General features: G+C 42.6%; 1 pseudogene; it reads left to right on the forward strand.

Moving 5' to 3' along the window:
• The first annotated feature begins 16,194 nt into the window (after nt 1–16,194).
• LOC126459632 (5S ribosomal RNA) lies at nt 16,195–16,313 on the forward strand (annotated as a pseudogene).
• Nucleotides 16,314–16,597: the final 284 nt, after the last annotated feature.

Genomic DNA, 16,597 nt, shown 5'->3' on the forward strand with positions numbered 1-16,597 from the left:
TTGTAAAGAAGAACTGTAAGAAAATAATGGACCCATTAACAACTAATCTCCATACATTGGTAAGTAATGTCAAAATATATCAGAAAGTAAGAAAAAATACAGTAACAGAAACAACCAGAAAGAAGAGATTGACATTCTTTGATTATTTGGATAGGTTGAATGGCAACAGATCTTCGGATAGCTCTGGTAGAGCATGTCACCAACTTCAATTCACGGGATCAAAATAAATTTTGCAAAGAAACTACATAAAAACATGAAGCATCACAGATGGAAAGATCCAAGGAGGTAAGGAAAAGAGGTACGTTCGATTTTGACCGAGAGGATGAAAAATACTCAAGGAATGGATGAATGATTAGAGGAAGGAAAAGAGAAAATAAGAAACGAAACAAAAAGAAATGGAATTGGTGCGTGGTGCTCAGGTCTCAATGAGAGAAGCAACAACAGGAGGAGGACAGGAGGACTAAGAAAGGAACGTCTTTTACAAATAGAATTTCTTCTTTCTGTTCATGGAGAGATTATTAATTAAACATTGACCGCGATGTTTAATAAATATTCCACAAAGTTACATGTGCTTTGCTGTTACGAAAATTTTCTAAGTGAGCAGAAAGTCTTATTTTTTAATGAAACAGTTATTTACTGTTGTCAGTGTAGGCGTGATCGGAAGATGTAGCTTTTCATCGGGTGTAAAACCTGATAAATAAAATGGATATGAACTCTATCGACAAACGTTTAGAGGTGTTTCTGGAATATTTACGGAATAGTTTGCTAAAGGGAATCCACTAACTCTAACGATTCATGAAGAATAAATTTAACAGTACTATACAGGGACAAAGACAAATTTTGATGTTACAAAGAATTACCTACTCGTTACATTCTGAACACTGTACTAGGTGTGGCAAATGGAAGTTTGCTGACTGGACGTGAATTTGAGGCCGCATTAACTGAGGAGAAAAAAGCATACCCAACAGGATTAAGCAACTGCCTATTCAGCTAGCAGAGCCTTGCAGCACATTTACACAATCTTCGCGCCTGACAAGAGTTGTCAACAAAGGTCAGTCTGGTCGCGGCCCTAGCTGAGCACCCGGGTCACCTGATCTGTTAGGGTAGGATTACTTTGTTCGGAAAGCCCTAAAAGTCTAAGGTGTATCACAACAACCCTCAGTCGTCAAGAACTGCAGCAGAACATTTCGGATGAGATTGCAGGAATTCCCGCAGGCCAGCTTCAATCCGCCTTCAGCAGCTTGCTGACCAGGACCCAAAAGTGCCAAGACATGATGGTGATCACGTTCAACATCTGCTATAGTCATGTTAGCACTGGTTTTTTCCTTTCTCTGCTGTGTTTCTTTGCACCGTGGAACTCTGCTCTCCAGGCCACTTTTATTTGCCCCATCCTGTATTTCGCTTGTACAGTAGTAGATAACGAAAAGCTATAAAGTAAGTTAAAAGTCGGTTGAACCACTTTTACTTTTGTCACTACATTTTACTGCATCTATTATTTTACAGCACAGGTCATTTTCCATAAAGATGTTGTTGAAAGTGACAGTAAATAACGACACATCCCAAGAGGTTCTTGTACAGCTTCAGCGGTTGCAAGAATCCTAATAATCAGGGCTGTGGTGACAAATGAAACTCTTCATGTGACTGTAGATGTAGCCAATCCGGGTTGTATTTGGTGATTAAGTTGACTGGGGAACAGGGACATGGTTACCGATCTCTCGCCCGAGTTGCCCTAACATCGCAGGCGAGATACACTAACAGTCTAAATCCACCAGCCTACGGCGTCATTCATGTACAAGAAAGTACAATTCAAGGTATGGAGAACAATGGCTGTCAACGGTACATCAAAGTATGTTGTCCCGCATCGCAATTTAGTCAGAGTAAAAGCTGTTCATCACTTCCGTGCAGGTTCAGTGAACGAGATTGTCCCTGTGTTTTACACAAACAACATCAACACCTTTACAGGGTGATTCATTGAAAATACATGGTCTTTCATGTATCACACAAGTGTTCTGTTTGGCATTATGTGCTAGCCAGTACATTGCAGGCACACTTATAAGGCTTGGTTAAGTTCCTCAGATTTTGGTAAATGACGTACCGGTCCCAAAAGAACTAGATCAGCTATGAACGAACTTTTAAAAAAGAAAATTATTATGTTTTCAGCATCTCCCCACAGAGCAAAGTGTGCTCGCATAAGCTGTCACCAGTACACCAGTCGGCAACGAGGTTGCGAGAGGATTGACAGCAGATGCTGAAGCAAGCACGCCTATCAGGAGAGATGCCAAAGACAGACTTGCAAGAAACAAGCGGCCAACGCCCACTCGACCACTAGTATTTAGATCGCCGCCGCGGGCCGGAGGACCCAGTCAGTCAAACTGCAGACGGAGTTAGTTGCAGTTTCAGAGTCAGTCAGTACCTAGCAACCAGAATAGCACTTCACCAGCAGTGAGGCTAACGTGCACTATTATGGAAGAGCTTGTAAAACAACAACTTGCTTAAAGATAAGTAGCTCTCTGTTTATGTTAATAAACAACCCAGTCAATACATGTGTGTGCAGTTTTGTTGTAGAAAGATGATACTGGCCACCTATCAACATCCAACTTTACAGTGGGAACGAGACGAAACAAAATAAAGTACAAAAACGAACAAACTTTAGAAAGTAACGCTAATACATCGGCTGACCAAGTCAGAGAGCGTTACTGCCTGTAAGCACTGTAACTGGTTATTGCAGTTTGAACAGCATGGAGAGATTTATCCTGACAAAGTATGGCCGCGTTTATTGAGGTCCGTGAACTCACCGAAAAAACGACGTTGGAGTTCCGAAAAATCATCATTTACACTAAGCTGATCAAAAGTATCCGAACACCTGTTAATGGATATTAATAAATGGTGTAACCACCCTTCGCCTTTATGATTCAGCTGAGGACACTTTCAATGAGGTGTGTAGAAACTACAGCCCATTTTTTCGTAAGAGCCGAAATGGAAGAAGATAGTGATGTTGAACGCCGAGGTCTGGAGTGAAGTTACGTTCTAACTCGTTCTAAAGGTGTTCCACTGCGTTAAGGTCGGAACTCTGGGCAGACCAGTCTACTTCAAGAATCAATTATTCAAAAACAGTCTTAATCGCATTTATTATTAGTATACTGCCAACCGGTTTCAACATGACGTAGGGGTCATCTTCTGGGCGTTTACACCATTGGTCGACTGCTGGTGGTGTCACTCCTGTCTACACAACGGCAGTCGCTTAGGGATGACCACAGAAATGTGTGGCTTATGGTTCAAATGGCTCTGAGCACTATGGGACTTAACACCTGAGGTCATCAGTACCCTAGACTTAGAACTACTTAAACCTAACTAACCTAAGGACATCACACACAGCCATGCCCGAGGCAGGAATCGAACCTGCGACCACAGCGGCCGGCTTGTGTGGTTTATTAGGAGCTACTCAACCACTTTACCCCATTCTTTGTAACTCCATATGGAGTGTCATTACACTAGCTGGACTGCTGGTAGCACTTTGGAACTCATTATTGATGCATTTACAAACACCCTCCGCAGTGCACGAGGTCTGCTGGTTTTGGTTTATCTGTAGCTGTTCCTTCACGTTTCCACTTCACAGTCGCATCACCAACTGTCGGCTTGGGCAGCTTTCGAAGGATTGAAATGTTCGTGATGGATTCGTTACTCATTGACACAGAATGACTACTCCACTTTGGAAATCATTGAGCTCTCCGGTCCGTGTCATTCGGATGTTACTGTTTCTCTACTGACAACTCAATAGTCTATCTCCTTTTATAATGGCATGTCGCCTCTCTGGAAACAAGACTATGCAGAACGCTTACTTAAACACTAATTATTGAACCAATCTTTTTCCACCAAATTATAACACTTTGAAAGATGGGTGAATATTTTTCTTTGAAGCAGCAACTGACAGTAATACAGATGATTATATCATGCAGTACAGTGCAAAAAGACACATCGCTAATCCGAATACGGCAGTATTACGGTTGTTTTTACTGTAGTAACTATTCTATAAATGGAACCATGCTTCATCAGGAAAACAGGGCATTTTAGCAGCAATCTCTTGATCATACAAAGACTACAACAACCGGTTGCACTGCTGACTTCAAGCAACTATATCTGAACTGGCAATCGATACACTATCGTTACTCTGTAAGGTTTCAGTTTGTGTTTGCGCACTGCTCTGCGGGCAGATTCGTCCAACACACCAGTCAGTGCTAAATGATGCATCTATTTCCTTGCATTTTTTTTCCAAGTTCGCTTGTCTAGTTCGGCTAGAAATGATATGCCATCTGCCAAAGTCCACCTGCCCAGTACTGGCCACCGCACAACGCGGGAGGCTGCACTGCATCCCATGTGAAAAAAACTGTTTTACAGATATGAAAGAAAAAGTACTCCAATTTTATATTACACCATCTTAGTTCAACAGAGGTGTTTGTCACTGTTAAATTACACTGCACAACAAAATAAAAGGATCACTTTTTCAGAAACCCGTAACTGTCTTCTACTGTGACGTTAAAGTCTGAAATTTGGTTCAAAGGTGCCCAAAACCATCCTCTGTAACGGCTAAAAGCATGGTGCCCTGCTACATTACTTTTGAGCACTGCAAAGCTTCAAATAGCGACGTATCGACACATGTGAAAAAAAGGCCACGTCTCAGAAGTTCACGTGAGCTGTAAAGTGGGCTGACGATGTCCCATTGGCACCAAACTTCACCACAATTCTGTCCAACACGACAGAGGACATGTCACACAACAGGAAGGTCATCACATCCAGTCTTACTCACGCTTCACCCCTTCTTCTGACGCTTTTGCGGTGGATGTCAGATCAGCGACAACCAGTGTTTAAAATCACACAGTTTTCTTATGGGTGGCCGAGGAAAACATTACAGACACACCGTCACTCAGAATTCACAAGAAAAGGCTTCAAGATGTGGCATAAAGTGTGCCAATGATGCCAATACTTTTCTTGAGATGTTGGTTCTAACATACTTCGAAGTCGAAATCGATAGTTAGCAGTGTAGTGAGTAAAAGGACGACGTACTTGCCAACGTTCGACACTTGCCAGTCCCTGGGCGTTCCAACCCTATTCTAAAGACATCATAGGGCTGCAACCCCACTGAACGTGCCCTGACCCCTTTGGAGTGGAGCGCGACCACAATTTTTGCTCCGATGTACAAGCTGAAAAACTATTGGACGAAATTTGAAAGTGATCTGAAGTGCAAAGCGTATTTATGCTTTTTCAGCGCTCCTGTTAGGGCCCCTCCTGTGGCGTGATAACGAGTAGTGTTACATTAGCATGTGCATGAATAAAACAGCAAATGATCTCTCTAAGATCGCCCCCCCCCCCAAGTTTGGTAGTACCCTACGTACCAACCAAGCACCTTATTTGAGTATGTTAGAAGTGCTCGTGTCAGAAACTTCGTCAGCGATTCATTCTTGCAGCTACTCGTGTCTGATGGTTAGGCAACCCCTTCTACATGCCTTAGATGGTGTGAAATGTGGTTGATAGGAAGTGTGACAGTAGGGAGACAAGGGCAGTGTGGCCCCACATTCCATTGTTGCCACATGTATCCAATATGGCGGCGATGACGTCATCCAAGATGGCGCTGTGTAGACTTGGCAACAGAGCATGAAGTCATCGTTGATGACGTCATCGCCGCCATCTTGGATACATCTGACAACAATGGAATGTGGGGCCAAACCGCCATTGTCCCCCCTACTTATGACATGTCCACGTTGGCTGTGCTGAAATTTGGTGCCAGTGTGATATCATTACCCACCTTATAGCTGACATTAACTTCCAAGCTGGGGCCCTTTTTTCACATGTGTCGACACCCTGCTGTCTGAAGCGTCGCTCAGGTCGAGGGTAACGTCACAGGCCGCCATTATCGAGAGGCTGCAGGCACTTCTGAGCCAAAATTCAAACTTATGCATCGCAGTGGGTGACAATTTTGGGATTTAGAAAAAGTGATTTTTTAATTGTATTGTGTAGAGCATTTAACGAAGCGGAGTACCTTCGTAGCAGCGAGTAAACGAGTAGCTTCCAGATGTAAGTTTGCAGCTTGATCAAGCACGGCACCAGTCGACGCAGATCTACTCCCAGACAGACGTATACTACCGGAGCTATTAAATCAGGATGTAACGATGCCTAACATGTTGTCGATAGTCGTTAATATCAAATGAGGAGAGCGCAGAAATAGAATCCACGACAGGCACTTCAACAGTACGAGTGAGCAGGTCATTAATTTGCTCGGCGCAAGCCCAACTCGGCAAAGCAAGCAGTCCCATTTACATCTTGTCCGCCCATTTCCTGACGCCGCGGAACGGCAGTGCGTGTTCACACGTCATTTGTTCCGCGCGCGGTTACCGAAGCACTGCGAAATAAGCCACAACAAATCGATGGATGCATCTGCGTGTCTCGCTGCTAGTTATTCGGTTAGGAGACGACAGGGACAATAATTTAGGCACACGGAATGAATAGCTGCTCGCGTGTTAGAGATGTAAAAGTGAGAACGTCCAGATTAAATACGAGAGTTTGTTACAATAACAGGCGTTGGCAATTAGATCTACTTTATCTCTGATCTACAAAACGACCAAGAGAAAGATGCACCGTGCCTGACAAGAGTCTATGTAACAGAGATAATGCTCTGATCTGCCACACAGAGCAAAACGAAAGCGAATCCAACGAACGCTTCTCTCACACTACAAAATCAGAACTGGTCCACCACTTAATGAAAGTTTTAATCAAGTTCATCTACACGCCTTACAGCGAAACATGGCAGAATTACACAAATGAATATGCCCCCTGACCAAAAAAATATCATTTTCCTCAGTTGGAGCGTTTATTAGCTCTAAATTCGAATATTAACATTAAAAGGACCATTTCTGCAAATTTAACTATCCGTAACACCCAAGGTTATAAAATTATTTCGAAACGCAACGTTTGGATGTTGTAAGAAGAGTTTTTCCAGTTATGAAAAAATTACTCGGCAATAAATCTCCTTGCCTGAAGGAAGATGTGATCTTAACGATCAGTCGAGAGTAAGGTAACTACAGATGGAGAAAAAGTTCGAATTAAGGAAGGATGGGGAAGGAAACTGATCCCGTCCTTTTCAGTCGAACCATTCTGATACTTGCTTGGATCTGAGTGGTCAGTCGAGCATTTGAACCGCTGACCACACAAATGTGAAACCAGTATCTTACCACAAATCCACTTCACGACAGCCTAGTCACGAAACAGATCATATACAGGGTGCCCTTCGTAAGAGTAGTCAGGCGTACTTTCTCTGGCGCTTCGGCAGATATTTGCGATTTTGTTTTGTTTTGCCCTGCAGGTACTGATCATCACGTCCTTCATGCGACGACCAGTGTCAACTAATAGCGTCGTTCTTTTAACCGTTACAAACAAAATTACTTTTAAAGCGGAATTTAAGTACCCATTCCGCAGGGCTGTCCCAAATTAGTCTAGTGCAATATTTGTTTTAGGGACACCTATTAACAGAGACAGTAAAACACAAAGAATGGCTAGTATTCCAGCAGCGACAACACCGCCCTGGCCGGCGCTGACCCGCTACCGCCATGCAGCAGCACCGCTCACTCGCTGCTGGAGTACTGGTTGTTCATTTTTTACCGCCCTGTTAAGAAGTGTCGATAAAACGAATATCGTACTAGGCTAATCTGGGATAATTCAGTCGAATTGGAGCGTAAAATTTCGCTTTTAAGAATCATTTTGTTTGTACCGGGAAAAAAAGGCGCTTTCCGACGACTCCGAGCGCTGGGCCACGTGATCACCAGTATTTGTTTGGACTGACTCCAACTACACACCGCAGAAACGAAATTGCAAATATCTGCAGAAATTCCACAGAAAATGCGCTTGATGACTCATAGGAGGGACATCCGGTATATGATAAAGGAAAAGCACCAGTTTGCTTCTGTTCTACAATATTACTTTTATTGTAAATTGGTTTTCGGCTTACAAGGCCATATTCAGACATTTACTGAGTATTATCACCAAAGAAGTCAAATGTTAGCAGACAACAATGGAAGAGAAGTAACACATCTAGACTGACTGATGTATAAACATACAGTAAGTAACATCGTTGCAATGAAAAAGTAAAAACTGAACTGTTCATGAATAACAATGGAGTAGACAGGAAAACCTCTAACACAAAATAGGAATAGCATGCCTACATAACAGTTTCTATTAATAAACATAACTAATAAAATGAAATAAGTACTAGACAAGGCTTCCTCAGGAGGTATGAAACATGGAGTGTGATACACAACAAATTAAAAGAAGAAACAGTTATCAATGTAAATACAGAATACGTAAGGAACTTCAGCAATGCCAATAAGATAAACAGAAATAAATAAATGCAGGTTAATGGAGGTGTTTGAGGGAACCTACAGTCTAAGAGTGTGGTGGTACTGCATTTTAACATTAACGTTATAATCAAAGCAGTGTCTGTGTAACAGTTCTCATTAAATAAATGAGCAAAGTAAAATATGAACAGTATTTGATGAGACAACTACAAGGGGTTGTTAAATATGGACAGTAATACAAGTACCAGTTAAAAGGAAGCCTTAACTATTGAAACTACAGTCTATGTGGAATACAAAGACAACTTCAACAAAACAAAACAATGAATACAAGAAAATGGGAATATGTAGGAAGAGAGAGTGTGGGAAGTAATGAACAGCAAAGGTGGTTATATGAAGTTTAGGAGAGGGGAAGTGTTGAGCTGTGCCTGGTCATTTAGGATGAGATCTGAACTGTGAGCAAGATGTTTGTTAATTTCCAGGGCTTCGAGCAGGTTGAGTTTATGACCTTTGTTTGCTAAGTGAAGTACGTGGTACACTGGCTGGTAGTTGTGACCCTCACTCAGTACATGCTCAGCAAATGCAGAGTCTGAATTCTGCAACCTCCAGCTGCGTTCATGTTCAGCCAGCCTAGTTGATATTTCTCTGCCTGACTGACCAATGTAAAAATTTGTCACAATCAGAACAGGTGATTTTGTATAACCCACTGTTGGCTAATAACTGCTATTTGTTGTGTATCACTCTCCATGTTTCATACCTCCTGATGAAGCCTTGTCTAGTACTAATTTTATTTTATTTTATTAGTTTTGTTTATTAATAGAAACTGTTATGTAGGCATGCTAGTCCAATTTTGTGCTAAAGGTTTTCATGTCTACTCCATTGTTATTTATGTACTGTTCAGTTTTTACTATTTCATTGTAAAGATGTTACTTACTGTATGTTTCTACTTCAGTCTAGATGTGTTACTTCTCTTCCAATGTTGTCTGCTAACATTTAACTTCTTTGGTGATAAGACTCAGTAAATGTCTGGAGATGGCCTTGTAAGCCGAAAACCGGTTTACAACAGAAGTAATATTGTACAACAAAAGCAAACTGGTGCTTTTCATTTATTATAATGTTGTTCTACCAAGAACCGACGGAAGATTTTGTTAATCCGGTATATGATTTTCAGAATACAGAAAACATGCGCTGAAGGTAATTAGACAGTACCGTAAAAATTTAGCGAAATAAAACCAGATTAAAAACAAATTATGGTGCAATAATGTCGTCTTTAGCTAATTATTAATTAGGTTAAGTCGCTCTTCTGAATAGCGTATCCCCAGGGTGAATAAATTGCTAAAGCATGTCATTAGACTCCATATTCTTGACTTTGTTTCACATACCCAAGACTTTCACAGTCTTTTCCTTTTTGTCGACCCCCAAGTCATAAACTTTCTCGAAAAATCTACGCAGCACTCACTGAAAGTAGTTCTCCGTTCTGGCGAGGACGACATCATCATCTGCGGAATACGCCACATGAAAGATCTTCTCTGTGCCAGACAGCCTCTCAGTACGCTAATGTGTTGTATAATTTATCAACCACTCGCCCTCAGCAGCACCGTGTGTCAAACGCCACACATTTATATCGCGTCTACAGACGCTGGTTTAGTAAAAATTGGCTGTCACTGAGAAATAGTAAACGGCTGGGCAACGCTTTCCAGGAGTATAAATATTGCTTTCATCAGATAATTCAATGATAAAAAAATTGCAAATACCCTTCACGGAGAAACTCTCATACAATTAATTCAAAATGATCACTTGGTACTTGAGTAAAAGCAGGTTCATCACTCCGAACTAAATAGAACGGTATTACTGCACGACATGGCACTTCTATATATTTCTCGCCAAACTATTTCAAAAGCCTTCAGTAGCTATTTATCAGACATCCAGTCGTCTATTGGCTCAAAGATACTCATTACCACTCATCTCTATTGGCTCAAAGATACACATTACCACTCATCGCTTTGTTCACCTCAGTCAATTATCTGTACATATGAGACATGACAAGTTGCTTCGCGATTCGGAGTGCACGTTAAACTGTAAGTCTCCCCATACCTGGCCCACTATTTCAGTTAAAAAATCTGAAGAAGGCAAAGCCATTTCGTCTCCAATAGGATCATTATTTATAAAGCAATGCGGGGTTCAAATTAACCTTCAGGTGGAAGACAGCTTTACATCGATATTCGGATGTTCAATAAATCGAAGATGCAGAGTGTACATAATTGTTGAAATGTTTTACGAGTGCAGACAAATTCCTGGAAATTGGAGAAATCATCTGGAATGAAAATGGCCTTTTGACAAGGGAGTTAAGTAATCTCGGGTCACTCAAATGTGCTCCTATAAATGCAAGGAAGCAAAGCACGAGTAATTAATGGTCTTGATCTTCATTACTACAATGCGGTAAGGTACCCCGCTAGTGGAAGAGTAAGTTGACATCAGACAACAGGTCCGGTTTCGTAATTACTTACAGCCATATCCGATGACGAGTAGGTACAGTTGTGAAATAACCGTAAGGCGTACCTTATCATAAGTAAGCGTAGACTACGGTACTTTTCGTAATAGCCTTGGCTAGTTTAGATCTTAAAAGCATTACCTGTGCGTTAGGTGTGTTGCAGACCTAACGGGCGTAACCTCATTTCGATCGCTTTGTTTGCGAATGCCGTAAGTGTCTTATTAGATTCCCTTAGAAACCGGAAACAGTGAACCACCTAGAAACAGAGAGTATATGTGAAGGTCCGCATAACCTACAGAATATTTTTATTCTATACTGTTATCCACCTCTCTCTTACTTTAAAACAAACTTACACCAAAATTGAAACACTGTTCAATTTAGGTTTTATTCGAAAACTGTTGATTTGTAACGTTAAACGGATGTTGTTGTAAAAATAAAAAAATTACAGATTTATCATTTAGGCTTGAAAACGCAATTTCCTACAAAAAAACGTAAAATTAACAAATAAAACGCAGAACAAAAACTTACCAAACATCGTAGAACTTACCTAAAACATTTTTCTGATATGCATAAACAACTCTCTCACTTGCCAATAACAACAGGAAACGCTTCCCTTTGGTGATAATGATGATGAACGTCCTATCGAGTACAAAATAACAACAATACTTACATAATTTCTTATATTTTTGGTGTAAACTGTACTGGAATGAAACGGAATTGCATTGTTTATATAAAAGCGCAAATGTTACGCGATCAAATAATTTTAATTATTTATTAAACGCTACGCATAGTTTGTAAGGATATAAGATACACAATGTACTAGCACTGAAGAATGTGCGGTTCTAAATATATGCAAAAACAAACAAAAAAACAAAGAAGTAGTCGACTCCTACTTTCTCTCTCATGAACTCATTTATGTTTCTTTCCTTCCAATGTTACCAATACTACGGGTAATCTCACCATTTGTTACGTAATTTATGTAGTGCGCCAAAACTACTTAACCGTAGTATTGGTAGATTGTAACTCTACCACAGTTCATTAGTTTCCATGAAAGGTGTACATTTGACGATGCCTGCACGCTTAGTGCCCCTTTAGAATGGTAATTTCTGAGTTATTTTGTGACATACAAACGTCCTGGCGGGTAACACTGACTCTGAAAGAATACTACGCACATGCCGAAAGAATCCCCTAGCGAGCGAGGTGGCGCAGTAGTTAGCCCACTGGACTCGCATTCGGGAGGACGACGGTTCAAACCCGCGTCCGGCCTTCCTGGTTTAGGTTTTCCGTGATTTCCCTAAAGCGTTCCAGGCAAAATGCGGGATGGTTCCTCTGAAAGGGCACGGCCAACTTCCTTCCCCACCCTTCCCTAACCCGATGGGCCCGATGACCTCCCTGTTTGGTCCCCTCCTCCCAAATCAATTAACCTACAAGCCAACTAATTCCCTGTATCAGTTTCACAAGCACAACGCACGAGCAGACGACAAATACACACGTGAGATGTCTTTCCGATGGTGGAAAATCATAGATGGCCTATTGCACGTAATTAGTAGACCACTGTCTTGAAACGCGGTAAATGCAAGCATCTAGAAGGCTTTAAACAACAGCCTCAATCCTGCCTCACCCATTTCCGCTCCCATTCGCCTAGACAAGTGCGTACTATCTGCAATAGGATGAGGAGGAGGAGGAGGAGGAGGAGAACACGAACACCCACTCCCTGTGCAGAGAAAATCCCCTGTCCGGCCAGGAATCGAGCCCGGGACCCCGCGATCCAGAGGTAGCAACGCTAGCCCCTCGACAATGAGCTGCGGACATCTGCTATGGGATCATGTCTAACAAAATACGGTGGTGCATAAATTAACCTTCCGGTTTATAAGAGCTTTACCTATGAGTTGCTAGTGGGATTATTTCTGGACTGCGGAGATTTAAACCATCAAGAATATTTTGCCTGCTGCTTTATTGCTTGCCTTAAGGTACACAATTTTCTTTTAGAGTTCTAGACAACAAGCTAATACCGAGGGGATTAGAATGAGAAGTCAAATGAAACAAATGTAGGATCATCTATTTTTCACCGTGCTACACTTAACACGACGTTTTAACAGGCTATGAAATTTTGGAGTTTGCGCGATTACCAGTCTCAATAGGTCAGTTACAGTACGAATTTAAATCGTCAACGATTACCATCGGCTGCCTGTGTGTCTACAACCAACAGCTCTCAGAAGTGCGCTAGTAAAATCTGTCACCATGAATTATCTTAAGCGGAGGATGTAGCGCTTGTTTCTGCTCATTTAGTTTGTTGAGTAGTACATTCTTGCAGCCCAAACTGAATATGTTTACAGATACAAACCAGAAGCTCACGTGCTTCGCTTCTAGTTTAATCTGGAATACTGGAGACAAGCCAGATTTAAAATATTTGGCTGAGGACACGTCTATGTTTTCGACACCCTACAGAAAAAGCAGAGCGTGTGAGATTAATGGAGAAGACACGAAAGGAATGCAGCGATCCTATTTTGAGTGGCCTGCAACACTCTCGATGGGTGAACAAACAAGTTCCAAGATATTCAAAAACAAATGCAACGCTTAATGATAAGTGGCGACAGACGAAAGCCTGTAAGCGCTTGCTTACACTCACACACAAACACAAAATTCCCTTCAATGAGACAGACCCGTTTCTCTACTTTTTGTTCGAACGTAGAAGACGGTGTATTAATTTATGTTAACAACAGAACAATGATTTCCACATTTGTGCTATCCTTTATCCTACATACCCAGACTGGAACGCAGTAGATGCGAAGAGGAAACCTAGGGACATACATATAACACGCTGAACACTCGGCGTTCTATTAGTGCATCTCCTCTGCTTTCCACTCTGTCCACCTTCACTCCCTTCTCGCTATCCAACTCTTTCACCCCCCCCCCCCCCCCACCCTCTCTCTCTCTCTCTCTCTCTCTCTCTCTCTCTCTCTCTCTCTCTCTCTCTCTCTCTCTCTCTCTGTCTACTCCTTAACTCCTAACTCCTGAAATATGTGTCGCACAACGATATAATTTTGTAGGTACATTCAGCATCGTATGTGGGTGCTGTCTGCTAAATGTGTTGCGAATAGACTTAGTGGAGAAGAAGCAATAAACGTAAATTTCATGGCATCAAGGAGTCACGCCTAACGCGAAAGTTTTTCTCCATGAGCAGCGGAAAATGTAGTAGAATAATTTTTTTCCTTTCATCATTTTGTGGAAGTTGTCAACAAGAAAAAGTGTCTTAGATGTTTGCAATTGTGTGTAAATTTTGCTGCAAGTAATTAAGTGTTCTCTTCTCAAACACTGGATGAATAAAATCTAGGTATTCGCGTGTCACGGGCTACACAGCTTTTTCATGCCCCATCCCTTTGATAGGTGGGTGGTTCTTACCTTTGCAGTAAAGATTTACAGACCGCTAGTGATACGTGTACCAAGTATCGCACAAATCGGTCCAGTGGTTTCGGAGGAGATGTGGAACATATGTACATATAAAAAAACAGTTTACCATCATCCTGGTTCCCAGAAATCCTGAAGATAGACGTTGACTGTGAATATTATAACACACAGTCCGTTTGACTGTTCAGGGATGTCACTAAGCCCGTCCAAAGATGTAAACAGCCATGCATGAGCAGCGCCTATTAGACGGAGGGGATCCGACAGCCGATCAATTCCAGTCATTCCACCAGGAAGGAGGTACACGGCTCGTGTTGTCTGTTGTTCAACCATGCCTAGACGGTCAATACCGCGGTTCGATCACGTCCGCATTGTGACGTTGTGCTAGGAAGGGCTCTCAACAAGGGAAGTGTCCAGGCGTCTCGGAGTGAACCAAAATGATGATGATCGGAGATGCAGGAGATACAGAGAGACAGGAACTTTTGATGACATGCCTCGCTCAGGCCGCCCAAGGGCTACTTTGGCAGTGGATCGTCGCTACCTACGGTTTATGGCTCGGAGGAACTCTGACAGCAACGCCACCATGTTGAATAATGGTTTTCGTGCAGCCACAGGACGTCGTGTTACGACTCAAACCATGCGCAGTAGGCTGCATGATGCACAACTTCACTCCCGACGTCCATGGTGAGGTCCATCTTTGCAACCACGACACTATGCAGCGCGGTACAGACGGGTCCCATCAACATGCCGAATGGACCGCTCAGGATTGGCATCACGTTCTCTTCACCGATGAGTGTCGCATATGCCTTCAGCGAGACAATCGTCGGAGACATGTTTGGAGGCAACCCGGTCAGGATGAACGCCTTAGACACACTGTCCAGCGAGTGCAGCAAGGTGGAGGTTCCCTGCTGTTTTGAGGCGGCATTATGTGGGGCCGACGTACGCCGCTGGTGGTCGTGGAAGGCTCCGTAACGGCTGTATGATACCTGAATGCCGTCGTCCGACCGATAGTGCAACCATATCGGCAGCATATTGGCGAGGTATTCGTTTTCATGGACAATTCGCGCTCCCAGTGTGCACATCTTATGAATGACTTCCTTCAGGATAACGACATCGCTCGTCTAGAGTGGCCAGCATGTTCTCTAGACATGAACCCTATCGGCAGGCCTGGGATGGATTGAAAAGGGATGTTTATGGACGACGTGACCCACCAACCACTCAGGAATTTTCGCCGAATAGCCGTTAAGTGTGGGACAATCTGGAACAACAGTGCCTTGATGAACTTATGTATGGTATGCCACGACGAATACAGGCATGCATCAATGCAAGAGGACGTGCTATTGGGTGTTAGCGATGTGTACACCAATCTGGACCACCACCTCTGAAGGAAATGATGTTTATGTTGATCTATATTCCAATTTTCTGTACAGGTTCCGGAACCCTCGGAACCAAGGTAATGCGAAACTTTTTTTCGATGTGTGTACATTTTTATAATATGTATGAATTCTTTTTTCCGCGACACAATCTTATGAACTAAATAAAGCCTATGCGATGCTCCAAACAATGCTGCAGTTACCAGCGGAAACACTATTAAAATTCGTCTGGTAGTTTCGGAGATACGCGTGTTCGTAGACAGACATGATGACGGTTTTACGAATTTTTTATTATAGTCTTGTAATATCGTGCGTTTTACAGATAGTGAACTGATGTGTATTTCTTCGCGAACATCGAAAGGTTTAGTATGTAATGCTTCCCAGAACCTGGTTACTATAATCACCGATCACGCTGAAGCTGCGCATCAGTCTTCTGCGACGTTTCGCTTCTAAGGATTCCTGCAAACAGTAAAGACCTATATGAAGTTAGATTGTATCTCGTATTTCAAAGAATATTTCACTTTTGTTTCCCGATTTCACGCAGTAACGTTTAATTGTTTACAACATCACAACATGTATGCCAGAAACCAACGGTCATATAATTTTGAATACACCGGTTCTCGTACGATCAGCGAAGTTAAGTAACATCGGGCCCGGTTAGTACTTGGATGGGTGACCGCCTGGGAACACGGAGTGCTGTTGGCTCCCTTCATTTCAGCCCGCCGGCTGGCCGGCGATCTAACGCGCTGCTTCCCGACCGGGAAGGCGTGCCGGTCCCCGGGCTGAATCCACCCGGCGGATTAGTGTCGAGGTCCGGTGTGCCGCCCAGCTGTGGATGGTTTTTAACGCGGTTTTCCATCTACCCCGGCGTATGCGGGCTGGTTCCCCTTATTCAAAAATGGTTCAAATGGCTCTGAGAACTATGGGACTTAACATCGGAGGTCATCAGTCCCGTAGAACTTAGAACTACTTAAACCTAACTAACCTAA

This window comes from Schistocerca serialis, chromosome 2 (genome assembly GCF_023864345.2).
Source record: "Schistocerca serialis cubense isolate TAMUIC-IGC-003099 chromosome 2, iqSchSeri2.2, whole genome shotgun sequence".
Classification (NCBI taxonomy): domain Eukaryota; kingdom Metazoa; phylum Arthropoda; class Insecta; order Orthoptera; family Acrididae; genus Schistocerca; species Schistocerca serialis.